Raw genomic sequence first — 23,296 nt, 5'->3', positions numbered from 1 at the left:
GACCTCGTGGCGCAACGGTAGCGCGTCTGACTCCAGATCAGAAGGTTGTGTGTTCAAATCACGTCGGGGTCAGTCTTTTACTCTACATTCCCTGTAATATCACTCAATAATTCCTGCTGTGGAGAGTGTTATTAATATCCTAGAATGCAAACGTTGTTAGTCTAAGTAACATGCATCTACACCCGAGAGGATGCATAAAAGTCAGTCTGGTCTCCTGCACGTTGAAATTATATTTGATTTTAAGAATCCGTATCGTTTGTTATATTTTAATCTGCCTTGTTATAGGCTATTAACAGTAGACTGTCACAATCCGTGTTTTATTCACCTGCTGTATAGCTCCCTTTTATGTATTTCTTGTGCTTTCGATTACCGCCTACCCAATACTGTCTCACTTTCTGATCCCTGGTCGACACTATTCATACACTAATAAAAACGTATAGAAATACTTTAGATAACATCAACACTACTAGGTAATAATAGTAGATGGGATTCAATGTTCATTTCTCGGTTCATGTTTGAGCGATTCCGAGGCCTCGCTAAGGTGCCTTTTAGTGATGCGCTAAGGTCGCTGCACTGTGGCGCGGCACACCGACCCCCCAGGATGTTGCCATATTATTAGGAATATTATTAGGGTTCCACTGTACAAGATCTGCTGCCGTGCTCGGCATTACCAGCAGCTTATCCAGACGGAGGCGCCGGGTGTCACAGAGAGATGCAGGTCGGTGCTGCTAGTGGAGCGAGTCACTCATACTTTGACAATCACTCTTTGGGTGCATCGGGGTGTGTATATTGAAGTCACTAGACTTTCATTGACGTACACGGAGTAGCCTACACAGCATCAGCTGAGTTTGCGCCTGTAGAAAAGCCTGGCTGAATTTCTGCCAGCCCCAGCTCCTCTAGTCCAATAGTGCTATTAGTCAGCAACATTAGATGGCAGTCACACACAAGGTGCTTGAACTTGAGACTGAGAAAGTTTCCAGCTGTTGGAGCGCACCGCTTTCTACGTGGCACTAGTGTAAAGATGTCACTAATGTAAGTTTGTTCGAGATATGATTCTCTCTTAGAGTGCGAGAGGTCCTGGTTTAAAATGCCTTTCTTTTACGGTTTTCTTAATTTCTCATTGTATAAAACACATTATTATTATTTTTATTTCTTGGCAGACGCCCTTATGCAGGGCGACTTGCAACATAAGTGCAAGAATACAGTTAAGTACAAGGCATCAAACATTACAAATTCAAATTTACATTAAACAAAGCAATTCAAGATAATACATTTTACAACTTCCAATGTATACAGTTAAGTACAGTAAGTGCAGTCATACATTGTGAAAAGTAAAGCTAAGTGCCGTCAAGATGTACGACAATTGTCGAAATCATGTATTTGGCCAGTGAATAAGATCTCTTCTCCTCTCATCAGCATTTTATTATGGTATTACCCCTTTTATGTAAAGATTAGTTTATAATGCACATGCATATACTACATATACTATTATCATTTAAAATATTGTAGACAGACGCCATCCGACTGTCTATCCGTCTATTTTTAAATCCATCTAGTTTTGTCCATTTGTCCAAAATGTGGCTAGAGACAGTGGCTTGCTTTCTACCTAGTTCCCCCAGTAAAAGCCATTAACCACTGAAGAAACTCAATTCATTTCTGACAGTCATTTAAGGTAAGGTACATCCTTGCCATTCTTAACAATGACTGTGATGTCATCTACGTAAGCCACCGCTTTGAAAAGTTTCATTAATACACCAGGAACAATCAGCCCAAATAGTCTGTAGGTTATGTAAATGCATCACTACCAGCAGGTGACACACACACACACACACACACACACACTTTTCTCTCGAGTTTGTTTTTCCATTCCAATGGGTGTCCAAGTTACTCCAACAGTCCAAGTTACACTGTCAATCAAATACATCATTGTCCGTGTTCCACCTTGGTGGGTAAATTCAATAAACTATGCGCTAAATAAAAACTGACCTTTAAATAAACAGTATTCATCTATCGAGAATCTATGTTCATGGATTGTATAGAAGTATTTCCACATATGCATCTGGACACTCGGGCAAGCCAGCTGAGAAGTCGCTCAAGTCGCCGCAGCTAAGTATCGCCTTTTTCTCTCGCGTTTCCTAGTTTAGTTAAGAGTTACATTGATTGTTTACGTGGTTTGTTTAGCTAAGAATGATATATCTTGCACCTGTTTTGTAGTAAGAGCAGCGACTGTTTGTTAGTGAATTTAGCAAGTTACTTAGCACACTCAACACGCCCTGTCTGTAATCAGAAGCTTTACACTGTAGGCTGTGATTATTCGCATGTATCTAGTCAGATGAATGATCTGAAATGCATCAAAAGTCATGGAATGAGAGACTTTCTGGGCGTTGGTGGTATAGTGGTGAGCATAGCTGCCTTCCAAGCAGTTGACCCGGGTTCGATTCCCGGCCAACGCAACGTTTTCTTTCTAGGCTTCCGCCATCACACTTGTGATGCTTCGGGGGAGTTCGACACCATTCAAGCTATTGCGACCCTACTAAGCCTGCACTTACCGCTGTTTTCACTAACACACTTCTGGTGAACCGTTGCGAACCGTTGACGAATAAATGGCCTTACACTAGTATCCCACAGCACCAGCTTCGTCTGTAGAAAAACAAAGGTTCCTCTCCCTGCTGCAGGATACCCACATCACACTTGACTCGCAGACCTTTACTGCGCCCTCTTGCTTGACGTGGGCCGTGCTCCCAGTAGCGCTGTAACATACATGTGCACTTGCGTGCAAAAGTATTCGGTATTACATTTATTTGACGTGTTCATTGCTTGAATATACTTTAAAAGCTAATACACTCCTCTCCATGCTCACCAACAACAATGTTGGCGACGATGACGGCTAAAGTAAAGTGAAATAGAAATGCCACTTCCATTCACTCCAATTACTATTGTTGTTATTATTACAAGGGAAAACTATGACCCTTGTTCATCAGTGTCTTGGGCGGACAGTTATGTCATTTAACAACATCCAAGATACCCGAGCCATCGGTCAGTCAGCACCGCTAGATGGCGGCAGTCAGACACTCATGCAATGTTTGAAGGAGAAAGTGTTCAAATAGAGGAGCGCACAACTCTCTACGTGGCACCGATGTTAACTAGTTTTCACAGAAACCTGTGCTATGTGGCTCGTTGGTCTAGGGGTATGATTCAAAGGGTTCAAATCCCGGACGAGCCCTTTGTTTTAGTCTTCTCTCATTCATTTTCATTTTGACAGGGTACTTTTGCCAACATGAAAAACATTTCCTTCATGTATCATGACTTCATTATGGTAATATCTCATTTCGTATGTTTCCAAATAGGCCTCTTAACAATCATCTACAAGCCTACATATACCAGCATGATTTCATACAATGTGCACGATATGTAGTCCATGTCTGTCTCTCTGTCTCTCTAGATATATGTTTATAATTGAGTTGATGATAGTTGCATCTGTGCGCCAAACTGTGTCTGAGCAGCAGACTGTAACTTGAAATAATTGCATGAAAATGTCTGTATCTTCTTAATTTTATGCAGGTTAGTTCAGCTAGTAAGAAAGGTCACTATCTTTTTTTTATCTTTTTCTGTAACTAAACCATTCAGTCTTTCTACATGATGCCGTAAATCCAACATTTCCCCAATTCGCTCCCTGCGAGAAGACAATGCGGTGTGCAATGAAAGTGATAGCCTGTCACTTGGCACTTCAGTTCTGCGTACCACCAAGTCTTATTAGACTCCTTAGTTCTAACTGCAAGTTCCCTGCCATGTCCATGAAAGGGGATTGAGTCCGTATTGAACCATTATCTAAAACACAAAACTATGAGAAAGCTGGTGCGCATCGCTACCTTCCGAGTAGTGGCCAGTACTACTACTACTAAAGGTAATTATACTAAGGAACGAATGAACGAAAGAGAGAGTATCATTACTCAGTACACTTAGAGGCTATGTGTGTACTAGTAACTTGTTACTTGATTTAAGTCACGAAAAGTCGCATCCAACGTCAGTCCCATCCTATGTAATGTGTGATGTCCAGAGCCGGCCCTAGCCATTTGGGGGCCATATGCGAGATTTGATAGTAGCCCCAGAACCATCCCCCCTCTCGATGAAAAACATTTTAGTGGTGCCCATGTTTATGGCGTATAGAGAATGTTTAGTTAAAACTAAAATAAACACAAACATTTAAATAATGCACATCACAGAACATGTATTGCACTTTAACATACACTGTACTTGTTGAAGAAATTGATGTAATAATCAATACAAATGTAAATAGTGCACTATGCATATTGAAATCAGAGCAATAACTAATAAACTGTTTAGGTAAAATAACATCCACACCAAAAATACTCAATACTGAAAATACTATAGTGCACAAAAAACTGAATTTAAATAATACAATACTATGAAAAATCATTAGCTGACAACTGGCAAACTACTGCAGTACTTAACTACTAGCTGATCATTATCATCATTTGGATGGCAACTGGCAGTAGGCTAGCTAGCAAAGTGAGCTGGATTATTACTTTATAATGATATATAATTTATAAAGACATGTAAATTCCTCACAAAGTTATGACTTAAAGTCCCACTGCTTGGAATTTAGAAAACACAGAACATCACTAAAGTTCCCCTGACATTATCTTTATAAACTCCACCACAATATACATTATATCCATCATATTTACATTACATTTAGCATACATATCCCTGACGCGTGTATTGACCTCACTGGAGACAATATGCTCGAGTCACAGATTAAATGCCCCTCTCCCTCTCGGGTTTACATGGTCTTAGTTTATTGCACTAGAGACGAGTTGTTTACCCGCAGCACTGCACAGGGCAAAGGACTGTCTTGTGCATTGCGCCTTGTTTAATACTTTGTTTTAATGATCTTACCGAGTGGTTTTTTACGTCACTGGTGGGGCTACAAAGCCATGAATCGAAGTGTTTTATCAAGTTAGGATTAAAACACGATGTACAGTACTGAACAGTGTACAACAGACCCACAACAATTTAGAGAGCATAATGATAAAGGAAACCACTGATCCGCATTAACCATGAAACGTCCATCAGCAATGTACTTTACCTTGAAACCCACAATAAATGGACCAGACCGTTACCTTGCACTTTTAAAATGCGTCCATTTCGGGAATGTTACATGGATACCATCATCTCAGACGTTAGATTTTGCACGTAAACTGTGGGCTTAGATCGTGGAAAATTGTGCATGTTTTCAAAATTTCTACGCCATTTACTGGTGTTTTTGGGATGCTCCTTCTGTGTGACCGTATACCTCGAGTAAACGTTTACTCGGTCTGCTTGAGCAAGTGGGTTGAAATGACGTGTGTAAGCCGAAAGCCAGTAATGTATTTTGATACCAGACATTACAGCTTTCATGACCAGGGGCGCAGCGAGGATTTCAGGGCCCCATGAAAGTAAAAAAGGTAGCTACCGAAGTGTGAACCATCGGGAGGATAGCTAAACCCGGGGGTTATGCCTGTGAGGAGAGGTTGAGGGGTGGATGAGGAACCTCGCCACTTGATAGGTCCGGTCGTTGAGGTAGGAGGAGAAACAAGTGAGAGCAGTCCCAGAGATTCCAAGGTCAGCGAGGCAGGAGAGGAGGATGGAGTGATCGACGGTGTCAAATGTTGCGGAGAGACCAAGGAGGATGAGGATTGAGGAGAGGGAGGCTGCCCGAGCACAGTTGAGGGAGTCAGTGACTGCCAGGAGAGCAGTCTCAGTGGTGTGAGCGGTGTTTGGAAGGCGGATTGCAGAGGATCAAGAAGTGAGAGATGGGAAAGGAATGCAGAGAGCTGACAGTGGAAAGTGAATAAATAAAACAAAACAAGAAGCAATAAAAAACACACAAAACAAATACCAAAATAGGCTAACGCCCATTGCTAGTGATGCAATAAAGGGACACTGTTTGGAATGAATGAGAATTGTGCATTCTTACCGATGCCCCACAACGATCACACCTTTTGATCGATCAGCTATTTAACTCTTTCATCAACCTCCATTACCTATAACATAATTTTGAGAAATGTACTTTTTCTTTCAAGTGTGCTGCAGGAAACATCCACTTATTTATAATTCGTTTTATGTCACTTGTTTGCTGCAAGAAAGGCAAGGCGGTAAGGCTGTAGAACACTGCTACATTATGCATCTTGCACTATGGTGTCGGTAATATAGTTTTTTCGTGCAATACTAATTTATATTGTATTCATAATTCGTTTTGTCACTTGTTTCTTGCATACTGTTTTTATTTTGTGTGGTTTTTTATTGTTTCAAAAATAAAGAAAATCTAAGACATGAAGCTATGCAGTTTCTGTGTGAGTGTATGAACACAATGATCGGTGGTGGAATTGGCTGCGATGCCAGGGGCACCAGCTAAAATCTTGCCTAGGGCATCAAATTGGTCAGGGCCGGCCCAGGGCGGAATGACTGATGTGCGGTCCTAATTAATCGGCTACGTAAATCATTCCTTTCCGACCGAACCTGTAACGCTCAAATAATTAATCTGTATAATTTAAATCTATAATCTCTATGAATTATTCCTCGCAGAAAAGCTACTGGGTCTGGATCACTACTGGATCTGTTAGGAACGCCGCCGTCATTGTTGGGGGACACAGTCAGCTGTCATTTAACTGGGCAGATGAAATACAGTCAGATTGTTAGCCATCTAACTTCAAGTTAACCTGACAGGGAGCAGGTTTGAGATGCTGGACATGCTGCTCTGGAAACATAGCTGGCTGAACTTTAAACTCGCTACGGAGAATGGAAAATCCCGAGTTAATGCCAAGTTATCCTGAAACTTAGCCGGCTAACCTACTTATCCAAGTAGGAAGAACACACCCAGGTGCCTATATGTTGTTGGTTTCTTTACAATGCTTGTGTAACTTAATAATATATATACTTTTCCTTGTGCAGAAAACATATCGGCACAATTCGAACTTATGCAAGTTTTATTGTAGAATACTACTACTACTAATAATAATTACAATTATTATGATAATAAACACGAAACAGAGACTGATTAGCATACGTTGAGGTTATCAACAAAGCTATTAACTCTTTACCATAATGCATTTTTACTATTAAGTTGTATCTGAAGCATATCATCTTTCGTGAAACTTGATTTGATTGTGTACTTACCCAGCGTTACTTTTCACTTTTCTGTATGTGCACATATTCCTGTTATCCACAAACCACTGTAGTTATTTAAAGCAACTAAACGCAATAACTTCATCGTCACTCCTGTAACATTAAAACCCAATATTCACTGGCGCTGTTTAAACTGTGAATAACTAGGTGAGTGCATGTTTTTTTCAGATAATGGCCAATTCTACCTGTTCACCAAAAGCAAATACACTCACCTAAAGGATTATTAGATACACCTGTTCAATTTCTCATTAATGCAATTATCTAACCAACCAATCACATGGCAGTTGCTTCAATGCATTTAGGGGTGTGGTCCTGGTCAAGACAATCTCCTGAACTCCAAACTGGATGTCTGAATGGGAAAGAAAGGTGATTTAAGCAATTTTGAGCGTGGCATGGTTGTTGGTGCCAGACGGGCCGGTCTGAGTATTTCACAATCTGCTCAGTTACTGGGATTTTCACGCACAACCATTTCTAGGGTTTACAAAAAATGGTGTGAAAAGGGAAAAACATCCAGTATGCGGCAGTCCTGTGGGCGAAAATGCCTTGTTGATGCTAGAGGTCAGAGGAGAATGGGCCGACTGATTCAAGCTGATAGAAGAGCAACTTTGACTGAAATAACCACTCGTTACAACCGAGGTATGCAGCAAGGCATTTGTGAAGCCACAACACGTACAACCTTGAGGCGGATGGGCTACAACAGCAGAAGACCCCACCGGGTACCACTCATCTCCACTACAGATAGGAAAAAGAGGCTACAATTTGCACAAGCTCACCAAAATTGGACAGTTGAAGACTGGAAAAATGTTGCCTGGTCTGATGAGTCTCGATTTCTGTTGAGACATTCAGATGGTAGAGTCAGAATTTGGCGTAAACAGAATGAGAACATGGATCCATCATGCCTTGTTACCACTGTGCAGGCTGGTGGTGGTGGTGTAATGGTGTGGGGGATGTTTTCTTGGCACACTTTAGGCCCCTTAGTGCCAATTGGGCATCGTTTAAATGCCACGGCCTACCTGAGCATTGTTTCTGAGCATGTCCATCCCTTTATGACCACCATGTACCCATCCTCTGATGGCTACTTCCAGCAGGATAATGCACCATGTCACAAAGGTCGAATCATTTCAAATTGGTTTCTTGAACATGACAATGAGTTCACTGTACTAAACTGGCCCCCACAGTCACCAGATCTCGACCCAATTGAGCATCTTTGGGATGTGGTGGAACGGGAGCTTCGTGCCCTGGATGTGCATCCCACAAATCTCGATCAACTGCAAGATGCTATCCTATCAATATGGGCCAACATTTCTAAAGAATGCTTTCAGCACCTTGTTGAATCAATGCCACGTAGAATTAAGGCAGTTCTGAAGGCGAAAGGGGGTAAAACACAGTATTAGTATGGTGTTCCTAATAATCCTTTAGGTGAGTGTATAAGCGGAATATATTTGTTATAAATACAGCAAATATAGTTTTATATTCACTGTATTTTCCATTTCATGGGATTCCAGAATAATTTCTGTATCAAATTTAAACTACTGAGATATCATATTAAAGATATAGGAAAGACCAAACACATGTGCAGTATCCGTTTTTTTTTCTTTCTTTCTGTAATTTCTGCTTTAAGTTTAACTTGGTATTCACGTCATGCCATGTGTTCTGTGTCATGCTCACTGTCACTATCTCTTTAGCATTCTGTTTAACTTCTTCATCACGTCAATGCTTCAGTTGCCCATTCATTAACCTAAATGGTCACTAGCAAAACATCACCATAGTTCCCAATATTTTTCCTTGACGTCCTGTGTTAACTGAAGTTTAAGGACCTCGTGGCGCAACGGTAGCGCGTCTGACTCCAGATCAGAAGGTTGTGTGTTCAAATCACGTCGGGGTCAGTCTTTTACTCTACATTCCCTGTAATATCACTCAATAATTCCTGCTGTGGAGAGTGTTATTAATATCCTAGAATGCAAACGTTGTTAGTCTAAGTAACATGCATCTACACCCGAGAGGATGCATAAAAGTCAGTCTGGTCTCCTGCACGTTGAAATTATATTTGATTTTAAGAATCCGTATCGTTTGTTATATTTTAATCTGCCTTGTTATAGGCTATTAACAGTAGACTGTCACAATCCGTGTTTTATTCACCTGCTGTATAGCTCCCTTTTATGTATTTCTTGTGCTTTCGATTACCGCCTACCCAATACTGTCTCACTTTCTGATCCCTGGTCGACACAATTCATACACTAATAAAAACGTATAGAAATACTTTAGATAACATCAACACTACTAGGTAATAATAGTAGATGGGATTCAATGTTCATTTCTCGGTTCATGTTTGAGCGATTCCGAGGCCTCGCTAAGGTGCCTTTTAGTGATGCGCTAAGGTCGCTGCACTGTGGCGCGGCACACCGACCCCCCAGGATGTTGCCATATTATTAGGAATATTATTAGGGTTCCACTGTACAAGATCTGCTGCCGTGCTCGGCATTACCAGCAGCTTATCCAGACGGAGGCGCCGGGTGTCACAGAGAGATGCAGGTCGGTGCTGCTAGTGGAGCGAGTCACTCATACTTTGACAATCACTCTTTGGGTGCATCGGGGTGTGTATATTGAAGTCACTAGACTTTCATTGACGTACACGGAGTAGCCTACACAGCATCAGCTGAGTTTGCGCCTGTAGAAAAGCCTGGCTGAATTTCTGCCAGCCCCAGCTCCTCTAGTCCAATAGTGCTATTAGTCAGCAACATTAGATGGCAGTCACACACAAGGTGCTTGAACTTGAGACTGAGAAAGTTTCCAGCTGTTGGAGCGCACCGCTTTCTACGTGGCACTAGTGTAAAGATGTCACTAATGTAAGTTTGTTCGAGATATGATTCTCTCTTAGAGTGCGAGAGGTCCTGGTTTAAAATGCCTTTCTTTTACGGTTTTCTTAATTTCTCATTGTATAAAACACATTATTATTATTTTTATTTCTTGGCAGACGCCCTTATGCAGGGCGACTTGCAACATAAGTGCAAGAATACAGTTAAGTACAAGGCATCAAACATTACAAATTCAAATTTACATTAAACAAAGCAATTCAAGATAATACATTTTACAACTTCCAATGTATACAGTTAAGTACAGTAAGTGCAGTCATACATTGTGAAAAGTAAAGCTAAGTGCCGTCAAGATGTACGACAATTGTCGAAATCATGTATTTGTCCAGTGAATAAGATCTCTTCTCCTCTCATCAGCATTTTATTATGGTATTACCCCTTTTCTGTAAAGATTAGTTGATAATACACATGCATATACTACATATACTATTATCATTTAAAATATTGTAGACAGACGCCATCCGACTGTCTATCCGTCTATTTTTAAATCCATCTAGTTTTGTCCATTTGTCCAAAATGTGGCTAGAGACAGTGGCTTGCTTTCTACCTAGTTCCCCCAGTAAAAGCCATTAACCACTGAAGAAACTCAATTCATTTCTGACAGTCATTTAAGGTAAGGTACATCCTTGCCATTCTTAACAATGACTGTGATGTCATCTACGTAAGCCACCGCTTTGAAAAGTTTCATTAATACACCAGGAACAATCAGCCCAAATAGTCTGTAGGTTATGTAAATGCATCACTACCAGCAGGTGACACACACACACACACACACACACACACTTTTCTCTCGAGTTTGTTTTTCCATTCCAATGGGTGTCCAAGTTACTCCAACAGTCCAAGTTACACTGTCAATCAAATACATCATTGTCCGTGTTCCACCTTGGTGGGTAAATTCAATAAACTATGCGCTAAATAAAAACTGACCTTTAAATAAACAGTATTCATCTATCGAGAATCTATGTTCATGGATTGTATAGAAGTATTTCCACATATGCATCTGGACACTCGGGCAAGCCAGCTGAGAAGTCGCTCAAGTCGCCGCAGCTAAGTATCGCCTTTTTCTCTCGCGTTTCCTAGTTTAGTTAAGAGTTACATTGATTGTTTACGTGGTTTGTTTAGCTAAGAATGATATATCTTGCACCTGTTTTGTAGTAAGAGCAGCGACTGTTTGTTAGTGAATTTAGCAAGTTACTTAGCACACTCAACACGCCCTGTCTGTAATCAGAAGCTTTACACTGTAGGCTGTGATTATTCGCATGTATCTAGTCAGATGAATGATCTGAAATGCATCAAAAGTCATGGAATGAGAGACTTTCTGGGCGTTGGTGGTATAGTGGTGAGCATAGCTGCCTTCCAAGCAGTTGACCCGGGTTCGATTCCCGGCCAACGCAACGTTTTCTTTCTAGGCTTCCGCCATCACACTTGTGATGCTTCGGGGGAGTTCGACACCATTCAAGCTATTGCGACCCTACTAAGCCTGCACTTACCGCTGTTTTCACTAACACACTTCTGGTGAACCGTTGCGCATGAACAGATGACGAATAAATGGCCTTACACTAGTATCCCACAGCACCAGCTTCGTCTGTAGAAAAACAAAGGTTCCTCTGCCTGCTGCAGGATACCCACATCACACTTGACTCGCAGACCTTTACTGCGCCCTCTAGCTTGACGTGGGCCGTGCTCCCAGTAGCGCTGTAACATACATGTGCACTTGCGTGCAAAAGTATTCGGTATTACATTTATTTGACGTGTTCATTGCTTGAATATACTTTAAAAGCTAATACACTCCTCTCCATGCTCACCAACAACAATGTTGGCGACGATGACGGCTAAAGTAAAGTGAAATAGAAATGCCACTTCCATTCACTCCAATTACTATTGTTGTTATTATTACAAGGGAAAACTATGACCCTTGTTCATCAGTGTCTTTGGCGGACAGTTATGTCATTTAACAACATCCAAGATACCCGAGCCATCGGTCAGTCAGCACCGCTAGATGGCGGCAGTCAGACACTCATGCAATGTTTGAAGGAGAAAGTGTTCAAATAGAGGAGCGCACAACTCTCTACGTGGCACCGATGTTAACTAGTTTTCACAGAAACCTGTGCTATGTGGCTCGTTGGTCTAGGGGTATGATTCAAAGGGTTCAAATCCCGGACGAGCCCTTTGTTTTAGTCTTCTCTCATTCATTTTCATTTTGACAGGGTACTTTTGCCAACATGAAAAACATTTCCTTCATGTATCATGACTTCATTATGGTAATATCTCATTTCGTATGTTTCCAAATAGGCCTCTTAACAATCATCTACAAGCCTACATATACCAGCATGATTTCATACAATGTGCACGATATGTAGTCCATGTCTGTCTCTCTGTCTCTCTAGATATATGTTTATAATTGAGTTGATGATAGTTGCATCTGTGCGCCAAACTGTGTCTGAGCAGCAGACTGTAACTTGAAATAATTGCATGAAAATGTCTGTATCTTCTTAATTTTATGCAGGTTAGTTCAGCTAGTAAGAAAGGTCACTATCTTTTTTTTATCTTTTTCTGTAACTAAACCATTCAGTCTTTCTACATGATGCCGTAAATCCAACATTTCCCCAATTCGCTCCCTGCGAGAAGACAATGCGGTGTGCAATGAAAGTGATAGCCTGTCACTTGGCACTTCAGTTCTGCGTACCACCAAGTCTTATTAGACTCCTTAGTTCTAACTGCAAGTTCCCTGCCATGTCCATGAAAGGGGATTGAGTCCGTATTGAACCATTATCTAAAACACAAAACTATGAGAAAGCTGGTGCGCATCGCTACCTTCCGAGTAGTGGCCAGTACTACTACTACTAAAGGTAATTATACTAAGGAACGAATGAACGAAAGAGAGAGTATCATTACTCAGTACACTTAGAGGCTATGTGTGTACTAGTAACTTGTTACTTGATTTAAGTCACGAAAAGTCGCATCCAACGTCAGTCCCATCCTATGTAATGTGTGATGTCCAGAGCCGGCCCTAGCCATTTGGGGGCCATATGCGAGATTTGATAGTAGCCCCAGAACCATCCCCCCTCTCGATGAAAAACATTTTAGTGGTGCCCATGTTTATGGCGTATAGAGAATGTTTAGTTAAAACTAAAATAAACACAAACATTTAAATAATGCACATCACAGAACATGTATTGCACTTTAACATACACTGTACTTGTTGAAGAAATTGATGTAATAATCAATACAAATGTAAATAGTGCACTATGCATATTGAAATCAGAGCAATAACTAATAAACTGTTTAGGTAAAATAACATCCACACCAAAAATACTCAATACTGAAAATACTATAGTGCACAAAAAACTGAATTTAAATAATACAATTCTATCAAAAATCATTAGCTGACAACTGGCAAACTACTGCAGTACTTAACTACTAGCTGATCATTATCATCATTTGGATGGCAACTGGCAGTAGGCTAGCTAGCAAAGTGAGCTGGATTATTACTTTATAATGATATATAATTTATAAAGACATGTAAATTCCTCACAAAGTTATGACTTAAAGTCCCACTGCTTGGAATTTAGAAAACACAGAACATCACTAAAGTTCCCCTGACATTATCTTTATAAACTCCACCACAATATACATTATATCCATCATATTTACATTACATTTAGCATACATATCCCTGACGCGTGTATTGACCTCACTGGAGACAATATGCTCGAGTCACAGATTAAATGCCCCTCTCCCTCTCGGGTTTACATGGTCTTAGTTTATTGCACTAGAGACGAGTTGTTTACCCGCAGCACTGCACAGGGCAAAGGACTGTCTTGTGCATTGCGCCTTGTTTAATACTTTGTTTTAATGATCTTACCGAGTGGTTTTTTACGTCACTGGTGGGGCTACAAAGCCATGAATCGAAGTGTTTTATCAAGTTAGGATTAAAACACGATGTACAGTACTGAACAGTGTACAACAGACCCACAACAATTTAGAGAGCATAATGATAAAGGAAACCACTGATCCGCATTAACCATGAAACGTCCATCAGCAATGTACTTTACCTTGAAACCCACAATAAATGGACCAGACCGTTACCTTGCACTTTTAAAATGCGTCCATTTCGGGAATGTTACATGGATACCATCATCTCAGACGTTAGATTTTGCACGTAAACTGTGGGCTTAGATCGTGGAAAATTGTGCATGTTTTCAAAATTTCTACGCCATTTACTGGTGTTTTTGGGATGCTCCTTCTGTGTGACCGTATACCTCGAGTAAACGTTTACTCGGTCTGCTTGAGCAAGTGGGTTGAAATGACGTGTGTAAGCCGAAAGCCAGTAATGTATTTTGATACCAGACATTACAGCTTTCATGACCAGGGGCGCAGCGAGGATTTCAGGGCCCCATGAAAGTAAAAAAGGTAGCTACCGAAGTGTGACCCATCGGGAGGATAGCTAAACCCGGGGGTTATTCCTGTGAGGAGAGGTTGAGGGGTGGATGAGGAAGCTCGCCACATGATAGGTCGTTGAGGTAGGAGGAGAAACAAGTGAGAGCAGTCCCAGAGATTCCAAGGTCAGCGAGGCAGGAGAGTAGGATGGAGTGATCGACGGTGTCAAATGTTGCGGAGAGACCAAGGAGGATGAGGATTGAGGAGAGGGAGGCTGCCCGAGCACAGTTGAGGGAGTCAGTGACTGCCAGGAGAGCAGTCTCAGTGGTGTGAGCGGTGTTTGGAAGGCGGATTGCAGAGGATCAAGAAGTGAGAGATGGGAAAGGAATGCAGAGAGCTGACAGTGGAAAGTGAATAAATAAAACAAAACAAGAAGCAATAAAAAACACACAAAACAAATACCAAAATAGGCTAACGCCCATTGCTAGTGATGCAATAAAGGGACACTGTTTGGAATGAATGAGAATTGTGCATTCTTACCGATGCCCCACAACGATCACACCTTTTGATCGATCAGCTATTTAACTCTTTCATCAACCTCCATTACCTATAACATAATTTTGAGAAATGTACTTTTTCTTTCAAGTGTGCTGCAGGAAACATCCACTTATTTATAATTCGTTTTATGTCACTTGTTTGCTGCAAGAAAGGCAAGGCGGTAAGGCTGTAGAACACTGCTACATTATGCATCTTGCACTATGGTGTCTGTAATATAGTTTTTTCGTGCAATACTAATTTATATTGTATTCATAATTCGATTTGTCACTTGTTTCTTGCATACTGTTTTTATTTTGTGTGGTTTTTTATTGTTTCAAAAATAAAGAAAATCTAAGACATGAAGCTATGCAGTTTCTGTGTGAGTGTATGAACACAATGATCGGTGGTGGAATTGGCTGCGATGCCAGGGGCACCAGCTAAAATCTTGCCTAGGGCATCAAATTGGTCAGGGCCGGCCCAGGGCGGAATGACTGATGTGCGGTCCTAATTAATCGGCTACGTAAATCATTCCTTTCCGACCGAACCTGTAACGCTCAAATAATTAATCTGTATAATTTAAATCTATAATCTCTATGAATTATTCCTCGCAGAAAAGCTACTGGGTCTGGATCACTACTGGATCTGTTAGGAACGGCGCCGTCATTGTTGGGGGACACAGTCAGCTGTCATTTAACTGGGCAGATGAAATACAGTCAGATTGTTAGCCATCTAACTTCAAGTTAACCTGACAGGGAGCAGGTTTGAGATGCTGGAAATGCTGCTCTGGAAACATAGCTGGCTGAACTTTAAACTCGCTACGGAGAATGGAAAATCCCGAGTTAATGCCAAGTTATCCTGAAACTTAGCCGGCTAACCTACTTATCCAAGTAGGAAGAACACACCCAGGTGCCTATATGTTGTTGGTTTCTTTACAATGCTTGTGTAACTTAATAATATATATACTTTTCCTTGTGCAGAAAACATATCGGCACAATTCGAACTTGTGCAAGTTTTATTGTAGAATACTACTACTAATAATAATAATTACAATTATTATGATAATAAACACGAAACAGAGACTGATTAGCATACGTTGAGGTTATCAACAAAGCTATTAACTCTTTACCATAATGCATTTTTACTATTAAGTTGTATCTGAAGCATATCATCTTTCGTGAAACTTGATTTGATTATGTACTTACCCAGCGTTACTTTTAACTTTTCTGTATGTGCACATATTCCTGTTATCCACAAACCACTGTAGTTATTTAAAGCAACTAAACGCAATAACTTCATCGTCACTCTTGTAACATTAAAACCCAATATTCACTGGCGCTGTTTAAACTGTGAATAACTAGGTGAGTGCATGTTTTTTCAGACAATGGCCAATTCTACCTGTTCACCAAAAGCAAGCATGTGCAAATATGTACATTTATTATTTGGACCTTATTATATTAAACCTATTGTAAAATAAAATACAATATTAGTAAAGGCAAATACACTCACCTAAAGGATTATTAGATACACCTGTTCAATTTCTCATTAATGCAATTATCTAACCAACCAATCACATGGCAGTTGCTTCAATGCATTTAGGGGTGTGGTCCTGGTCAAGACAATCTCCTGAACTCCAAACTGGATGTCTGAATGGGAAAGAAAGGTGATTTAAGCAATTTTGAGCGTGGCATGGTTGTTGGTGCCAGACGGGCCGGTCTGAGTATTTCACAATCTGCTCAGTTACTGGGATTTTCACGCACAACCATTTCTAGGGTTTACAAAAAATGGTGTGAAAAGGGAAAAACATCCAGTATGCAGCAGTCCTGTGGGCGAAAATGCCTTGTTGATGCTAGAGGTCAGAGGAGAATGGGCCGACTGATTCAAGCTGATAGAAGAGCAACTTTGACTGAAATAAACACTCGTTACAACCGAGGTATGCAGCAAGGCATTTGTGAAGCCACAACACGTACAACCTTGAGGCGGATGGGCTACAACAGCAGAAGACCCCACCGGGTACCACTCATGTCCACTACACATAGGAAAAAGAGGCTACAATTTGCACAAGCTCACCAAAATTGGACAGTTGAAGACTGGAAAAATGTTGCCTGGTCTGATGAGTCTCGATTTCTGTTGAGACATTCAGATGGTAGAGTCAGAATTTGGCGTAAACAGAATGAGAACATGGATCCATCATGCCTTGTTACCACTGTGCAGGCTGGTGGTGGTGGTGTAATGGTGTGGGGGATGTCTTCTTGGCACACTTTAGGCCCCTTAGTGCCAATTGGGCATCGTTTAAATGCCACGGCCTACCTGAGCATTGTTTCTGAGCATGTCCATCCCTTTATGACCACCATGTACCCATCCTCTGATGGCTACTTCCAGCAGGATAATGCACCATGTCACAAAGGTCGAATCATTTCAAATTTTGTTTCTTGAACATGACAATGAGTTCACTGTACTAAACTGGCCCCCACAGTCACCAGATCTCAACCCAATAGAGCATCTTTGGGATGTGGTGGAACGGGAGCTTCGTGCCCTGGATGTGCATCCCGCAAATCTCGATCAACTGCAAGATGCTATCCTATCAATATGGGCCAACATTTCTAAAGAATGCTTTCAGCACCTTGTTGAATCAATGCCACGTAGAATTAAGGCAGTTCTGAAGGTGAAAGGGGGTAAAACACAGTATTAGTATGGTGTTCCTAATAATCCTTTAGGTGAGTGTATAAGCGGAATATATTTGTTATAAATACAGCAAATATAGTTTTATATTCACTGTATTTTCCATTTCATGGGATTCCAGAATAATTTCTGTATCAAATTTAAACTACTGAGATATCATATTAAAGATATAGGAAAGACCAAACATATGTGCAGTGTCCGGTTTTCTTTGTTTTCTTTCTTTCTGTAATTTCTGCTTTAAGTTTAACTTGGTATTCACGTCATGCCATGTGTTCTGTGTCATGCTCACTGTCACTATCTCTTTAGCATTCTGTTTAACTTCTTCATCACGTCAATGCTTCAGTTGCCCATTCATTAACCTAATGGTCACTAGCAAAACATCACCATAGTTCCCAATATTTTTCCTTGACGTCCTGTGTTAACTGAAGTTTAAGGACCTCGTGGCGCAACGGTAGCGCGTCTGACTCCAGATCAGAAGGTTGTGTGTTCAAATCACGTCGGGGTCAGTCTTTTACTCAACATTCCCTGTAATATCACTCAATAATTCCTGCTCTGGAGAGTGTTATTAATATCCTAGAATGCAAACGTTGTTAGTCTAAGTAACATGCATCTACACCCGAGGGGATGCATAAAAGTCAGTCTGGTCTCCTGCACGTTGAAATTATATTTGATTTTAAGAATCCGTATCGTTTGTTATATTTTAATCTGCCTTGTTATAGGCTATTAACAGTCGACTGTCACAATCCGTGTTTTATTCACCTGCTGTATAGCTCCCTTTTATGTATTTCTTGTGCTTTCGATTACCGCCTACCCTATACTGTCTCACTTTCTGATCCCTGGTCGACACAATTCATACACTAATAAAAACGTATAGAAATACTTTAGATAACATCAACACTACTAGGTAATAATAGTAGATGGGATTCAATGTTCATTTCTCGGTTCATGTTTGAGCGATTCCGAGGCCTCGCTAAGGTGCCTTTTAGTGATGCGCCAAGGTCGCTGCACTGTGGCGCGGCACACCGACCCCCCAGGATGTTGCCATATTATTAGGAATATTATTAGGGTTCCACTGTACAAGATCTGCTGCCGTGCTCGGCATTACCAGCAGCTTATCCAGACGGAGGCGCCGGGTGTCACAGAGAGATGCAGGTCGGTGCTGCTAGTGGAGCGAGTCACTCATACTTTGACAATCACTCTTTGGGTGCATCGGGGTGTGTATATTGAAGTCACTAGACTTTCATTGACGTACACGGAGTAGCCTACACAGCATCACCTGAGTTTGCGCCTGTAGAAAAGCCTGGCTGAATTTCTGCCAGCCCCAGCTCCTCTAGTCCAATAGTGCTATTAGTCAGCAACATTAGATGGCAGTCACACACAAGGTGCTTGAACTTGAGACTGAGAAAGTTTCCGGCTGTTGGAGCGCACCGCTTTCTACGTGGCACTAGTGTAAAGATGTCACTAATGTAAGTTTGTTCGAGATATGATTCTCTCTTAGAGTGCGAGAGGTCCTGGTTTAAAATGCCTTTCTTTTACGGTTTTCTTAATTTCTCATCAGCATTTTATTATGGTATTACCCCTTTTCTGTAAAGATTAGTTTATAATACACATGCATATACTACATATACTATTATTAAACATTATTATTATTTTTATTTCTTGGCAGACGCCCTTATGCAGGGCGACTTGCAACATAAGTGCAAGAATACAGTTAAGTACAAGGCATCAAACATTACAAATTCAAATTTACATTAAACAAAGCAATTCAAGATAATACATTTTACAACTTCCAATGTATACAGTTAAGTACAGTAAGTGCAGTCATACATTGTGAAAAGTAAAGCTAAGTGCCGTCAAGATGTACGACAATTGTCGAAATCATGTATTTGGCCAGTGAATAAGATCTCTTCTCCTCTCATCAGCATTTTATTATGGTATTACCCCTATTCTGTAAAGATTAGTTTATAATACACATGCATATACTACATATACTATTATCATTTAAAATATTGTAGACAGACGCCATCCGACTGTCTATCCGTCTATTTTTAAATCCATCTAGTTTTGTCCATTTGTCCAAAATGTGGCTAGAGACAGTGGCTTGCTTTCTACCTAGTTCCCCCAGTAAAAGCCATTAACCACTGAAGAAACTCAATTCATTTCTGACAGTCATTTAAGGTAAGGTACATCCTTGCCATTCTTAACAATGACTGTGATGTCATCTACGTAAGCCACCGCTTTGAAAAGTTTCATTAATACACCAGGAACAATCAGCCCAAATAGTCTGTAGGTTATGTAAATGCATCACTACCAGCAGGTGACACACACACACACACACACACACACACACACACACACACACACACACACACACACACACACACACACACACACACACTTTTTTCTCGAGTTTGTTTTTCCATTCCAATGGGTGTCCAAGTTACTCCAACAGTCCAAGTTACACTGTCAATCAAATACATCATTGTCCGTGTTCCACCTTGGTGGGTAAATTCAATAAACTTTGCGCTAAATAAAAACTGACCTTTAAATAAACAGTATTCATCTATCGAGAATCTATGTTCATGGTTTGTATAGAAGTATTTCCACATATGCATCTGGACACTCGGGCAAGCCAGCTGAGAAGTCGCTCAAGTCGCCGCAGCTAAGTATCGCCTTTTTCTCTCGCGTTTCCTAGTTTAGTTAAGAGTTACATTGATTGTTTACGTGGTTTGTTTAGCTAAGAATGATATATCTTGCACTTGTTTTGTAGTAAGAGCAGCGACTTTTTGTTAGTGAATTTAGCAAGTTACTTAGCACACTCAACACGCCCTGTCTGTAATCAGAAGCTTTACACTGTAGGCTGTGATTATTCGCATGTATCTAGTCAGATGAATGATCTGAAATGCATCAAAAGTCATGGAATGAGAGACTTTCTGGGCGTTGGTGGTATAGTGGTGAGCATAGCTGCCTTCCAAGCAGTTGACCCGGGTTCAATTCCCGGCCAACGCAACGTTTTCTTTCTAGGCTTACGCCATCACACTTGTGATGCTTCGGGGGAGTTCGACACCATTCAAGCTATTGCGACCCTACTAAGCCTGCACTTACCGCTGTTTTCACTAACACACTTCTGGTGAACCGTTGCGCATGAACAGATGACGAATAAATGGCCTTACACTAGTATCCCACAGCACCAGCTTCGTCTGTAGAAAAACAAAGGTTCCTCTCCCTGCTGCAGGATACCCACATCACACTTGACTCGCAGACCTTTACTGCGCCCTCTTGCTTCACGTGGGCCGTGCTCCCAGAAGCGCTGTAACATACATGTGCACTTGCGTGCAAAAGTATTCGGTATTACATTTATTTGACGTGTTCATTGCTTGAATATACTTTAAAAGCTAATACACTCCTCTCCATGCTCACCAACAACAATGTTGGCGACGATGACGGCTAAAGTAAGGAGAAATAGAAATGCCACTTCCATTCACTCCAATTACTATTGTTGTTATTATTACAAGGGAAAACTATGACCCTTGGTCATCAGTGTCTTGGGCGGACAGTTATGTCATTTAACAACATCCAAGATACCCGAGCCATCGGTCAGTCAGCACCGCTAGATGGCGGCAGTCAGACACTCATGCAATGTTTGAAGGAGAAAGTGTTCAAATAGAGGAGCGCACAACTCTCTACGTGGCACCGATGTTAACTAGTTTTCACAGAAACCTGTGCTATGTGGCTCGTTGGTCTAGGGGTATGATTCAAAGGGTTCAAATCCCGGACGAGCCCTTTGTTTTAGTCTTCTCTCATTCATTTTCATTTTGACAGGGTACTTTTGCCAACATGAAAAACATTTCCTTCATGTATCATGACTTCATTATGGTAATATCTCATTTCGTATGTTTCCAAATAGGCCTCTTAACAATCATCTACAAGCCTACATATACCAGCATGATTTCATACAATGTGCACGATATGTAGTCCATGTCTGTCTCTCTGTCTGTCTAGATATATGTTTATAATTGAGTTGATGATAGTTGCATCTGTGCGCCAAACTGTGTCTGAGCAGCAGACTGTAACTTGAAATAATTGCATGAAAATGTCTGTATCTTCTTAATTGTATGCAGGTTAGTTCAGCTAGTAAGAAAGGTCACTATCTTTTTTATCTATTTCTGTAACTAAACCATTCAGTCTTTCTACATGATGCCGTAAATCCAACATTTCCCCAATTCGCTCCCTGTGAGAAGACAATGCGGTGTGCAATGAAAGTGATAGCCTGTCACTTGGCACTTCAGTTCTGCGTACCACCAAGTCTTATTAGACTCCTTAGTTCTAACTGCAAGTTCCCTGCCATGTCCATGAAAGGGGATTGAGTCCGTATTGAACCATTATCTAAAACACAAAACTATGAGAAAGCTTTCGTGATCTATTGGTGCGCATCGCTACCTTCCGAGTAGTGGCCAGTACTACTACTACTAAAGGTAATTATACTAAGGAACGAATGAACGAAAGAGAGAGTATCATTACTCAGTACACTTAGAGGCTATGTGTGTACTAGTAACTTGTTACTTGATTTAAGTCACGAAAAGTCGCATCCAACGTCAGCCCCATCCTATGTAATGTGTGATGTCCAGAGCCGGCCCTAGCCATTTGGGGGCCATATGCGAGATTTGATAGTAGCCCCAAAACCATCCCCCCTCTCAATGAAAAAAATTTTAGTGGTGCCCATGTTTATGGCGTATAGAGAATGTTTAGTTAAAACTAAAATAAACACAAACATTTAAATAATGCACATCACAGAACATGTATTGCACTTTAACATACACTGTACTTGTTGAAGAAATTGATGTAATAATCAATACAAATGTAAATAGTGCACTATGCATATTGAAATCAGAGCAATAACTAATAAACTGTTTAGGTAAAATAACATCCACACCAAAAATGGCAACTGGCAGTAGGCTAGCTAGCAAAGTGAGCTGGATTATTACTTTATAATGATATATAATTTATAAAGACATGTAAATTCCTCACAAAGTTATGACTTAAAGTCCCACTGCTTGGAATTTAGAAAACACAGAACATCACTAAAGTTCCCCTGACATTATCTTTATAAACTCCACCACAATATACATTATATCCATCATATTTACATTACATTTAGCATACATATCCCTGACGCGTGTATTGACCTCACTGGAGACAATATGCTCGAGTCACAGATTAAATGCCCCTCTCCCTCTCGGGTTTACATGGTCTTAGTTTATTGCACTAGAGACGAGTTGTTTACCCGCAGCACTGCACAGGGCAAAGGACTGTCTTGTGCATTGCGCCTTGTTTAATACTTTGTTTTAATGATCTTACCGAGTGGTTTTTTACGTCACTGGTGGGGCTACAAAGCCATGAATCGAAGTGTTTTATCAAGTTAGGATTAAAACACGATGTACAGTACTGAACAGTGTACAACAGACCCACAACAATTTAGAGAGCATAATGATAAAGGAAACCACTGATCCGCATTAACCATGAAACGTCCATCAGCAATGTACTTTACCTTGAAACCCACAATAAATGGACCAGACCGTTACCTTGCACTTTTAAAATGCGTCCATTTCGGGAATGTTACATGGATACCATCATCTCAG

General features: G+C 40.8%; 6 non-coding genes across 6 annotated transcripts; all 6 read left to right on the top strand.

Annotated features, from left to right (window-relative positions):
- trnaw-cca (transfer RNA tryptophan (anticodon CCA)) lies at positions 1-72 on the top strand. The gene has a single exon. It is a non-coding gene; the product is annotated as a tRNA-Trp (tRNA).
- Positions 73-2,381: 2,309 nt separating this feature from the next.
- trnag-ucc (transfer RNA glycine (anticodon UCC)) lies at positions 2,382-2,453 on the top strand. Its single transcript has one exon. It is a non-coding gene; the product is annotated as a tRNA-Gly (tRNA).
- Positions 2,454-9,002: 6,549 nt separating this feature from the next.
- trnaw-cca (transfer RNA tryptophan (anticodon CCA)) lies at positions 9,003-9,074 on the top strand. The gene has a single exon. It is a non-coding gene; the product is annotated as a tRNA-Trp (tRNA).
- Positions 9,075-11,383: 2,309 nt separating this feature from the next.
- trnag-ucc (transfer RNA glycine (anticodon UCC)) lies at positions 11,384-11,455 on the top strand. Its single transcript has one exon. It is a non-coding gene; the product is annotated as a tRNA-Gly (tRNA).
- A 6,636-nt stretch (positions 11,456-18,091) lies between these two features.
- On the top strand, positions 18,092-18,163 carry trnaw-cca (transfer RNA tryptophan (anticodon CCA)). Its single transcript has one exon. It is a non-coding gene; the product is annotated as a tRNA-Trp (tRNA).
- Positions 18,164-20,594: 2,431 nt separating this feature from the next.
- trnag-ucc (transfer RNA glycine (anticodon UCC)) lies at positions 20,595-20,666 on the top strand. The gene has a single exon. It is a non-coding gene; the product is annotated as a tRNA-Gly (tRNA).
- Positions 20,667-23,296: the final 2,630 nt, after the last annotated feature.

This window comes from Amia ocellicauda, unplaced genomic scaffold (genome assembly GCF_036373705.1).
Source record: "Amia ocellicauda isolate fAmiCal2 unplaced genomic scaffold, fAmiCal2.hap1 HAP1_SCAFFOLD_151, whole genome shotgun sequence".
Taxonomy (NCBI): domain Eukaryota; kingdom Metazoa; phylum Chordata; class Actinopteri; order Amiiformes; family Amiidae; genus Amia; species Amia ocellicauda.
The sequence above is the reverse complement of the archived record's forward strand: the minus strand, read 5'-3'. Positions and strand labels throughout refer to the sequence as shown.